Source organism: Wasmannia auropunctata, unplaced genomic scaffold, assembly GCF_000956235.1.
Source record: "Wasmannia auropunctata unplaced genomic scaffold, wasmannia.A_1.0 LD333683.1, whole genome shotgun sequence".
NCBI lineage: Eukaryota > Metazoa > Arthropoda > Insecta > Hymenoptera > Formicidae > Wasmannia > Wasmannia auropunctata.
Window position 1 is genome coordinate 1 of NW_012029207.1, and position 2,235 is coordinate 2,235.

Genomic DNA, 2,235 nt, shown 5'->3' on the forward strand with positions numbered 1-2,235 from the left:
TTGCTGAACAAACCGCGAACCATGATGACCTGCACTTTTCCATGTGGTCCAATCAATTTTTCCAGTTTAGCATCGAAATTTACTTCAGAAGAGACGGCCATTTCGTCGAAACAGAGAACAGCAATTTTTTCCAGCGATGACATTTCCTTGCCTTTTTCTCGCATTATCGCTAGAACATCATGTAAGAATCCTTCTTCGATATTAAATTTTTTTAATGCCCACCTTCTTAATGATTGTAATGATGGTAATGGATAATTCAATTTCCTTTGAAAATAGCGGTAAGCTTTGGCGCTAACGCTACGAAATGAAATTGCTGCAATGTAGTCATCAATGGACCACTGAACCCATTTCTTTTTCTGTAAAATGCATCGTATTTGCCCTTCCGTGAAGAACGGTTGCAATAGTTCTTTACTAAACTCTTCTCTTGAGACCTCGCAAGTCTTCTTGTCTTCAATAGCGATCGTCAATTGTGATTGAAGACTGTTAACCAATGGCAGCATTTCTTGATATTTTAATGACATCTGTTCCAATTGGTCGTCTTTGTCTTGCAATTGGCGCTTCAGTGCCTCGATCTCTGCTTCGCAATTTTTGTGGCTTCCCGATGATTGCATTGCGAAATCCGTCAAATTTCGCATGTGGAAATCGTGTACAGAACGATAACGAAAATGCAATTCTTCCTTCAGTAACGATACATTCTCCTTTTCTACATCCATTTGAGCCGATGTTGGGCCACTGCTTTCTGTACAGTTTTCCATGAAAAATCTGGAAAGAAAAACATTATATTACGGTATTTAAGATTATATAATTGATCGTATATACTTAGGATGATGCAGATGCAACCACTGATGAAATTACATAAATTTTATTGTAAATTTATTATTAATTAATTTATGTATTAGTTGTAAGCTGAAGTTAATATAATAAATTAATAAATTAATGTATTTATTTATGTAATAACATTTTTTATTTTTATATATTTTTTAATTAGATCTATTTTTATATTTGTTTAAATATTTATATTTATTTTGTAATAATTATTTTTCTTGTTATATGTTCAAAAAATTTTGTTCTTTCATATAATAACTACATGCAAAAAAAACGTACCGTTGTCTACGTGTCGACAAAGGAGTATTTTCACAGCTGTTACATGCCCTTTCAAGGGAAGTCGCGTTACTTTTCGAAGCCACCTTACGTCCTTTGTGATCTGTCGAACTGTAAATCCAAATAAAGATTAAGTACAGGAAGTGTTGTTTTTATATAATATAGCAATTTTCGCAAAATGAAATATACATACGGGGTACGTTTATTGTGCCTCCTTAAAGCGTTCGCTCTTCTGTGATAAGCGTATGGCTCACATGTCACAGATCTATAAAAAAAATCAGAAATAGTTTATTTATTTATTTATTATTTTTATGATTCAAATGAATTTTTATTTTTATTGATATGGATTTATTTTTATGTTTCAAATGTAAAGTAATCCTACTTTGAAGATTGCATATGCACAACGTACCTTTTAGGATACGTAAAGCTCAATTTCTTCGGTTCGTACAATGGCCTTGGTGGTGTACGAATAACGCGGTACGATTCGTCCAACCACGGATTACTATATAAACATAACAGAATATAATATTAACAATTAATTTAAGTCATGCGAATGGAGAAATGACATGATAATTGAACATTATATGCAAGCGCAGTCGAAAAATTACGTAAGAGTATATGGAGATTCAGAAAAAACATTAAATAGAATATGATTCATTTTTCATTATACCTTTTAGAGCTCATTGTTGATGTTGTCACTATGTTTGCGTCAGCAGTAACATCACGATCCATGACTGCCGGTTGTTTCATTTGCACCAGGTTGAGAAGTACCTACTTAAGAAGTTAAAAGTAAAATGATGAAGTTAAATAGTGATTAACTTTTAATTGAACTAAGTTACATTTAAACAAAAGTTAACTATTAATTTCAAATATTTATTTACAAATATATATACACTAACGTATTACTTTTTTTATTAATTAAATTTAAAATTAATTAATTAATTATAAATATATTATATAAATAATATATGGACATTTGTAAGAAAACAAAAATATAATAATTGCTTTAAAATGCAAATTAAATCTAGCTAAAAAATTAAAATAACTATCTGATAAAGAGAAACATAATCTGTTTTGTTTTTAAAGGAAGAATTCAGTATTATAATGTGCAAGCAATGTAATAATGTGTAAGCA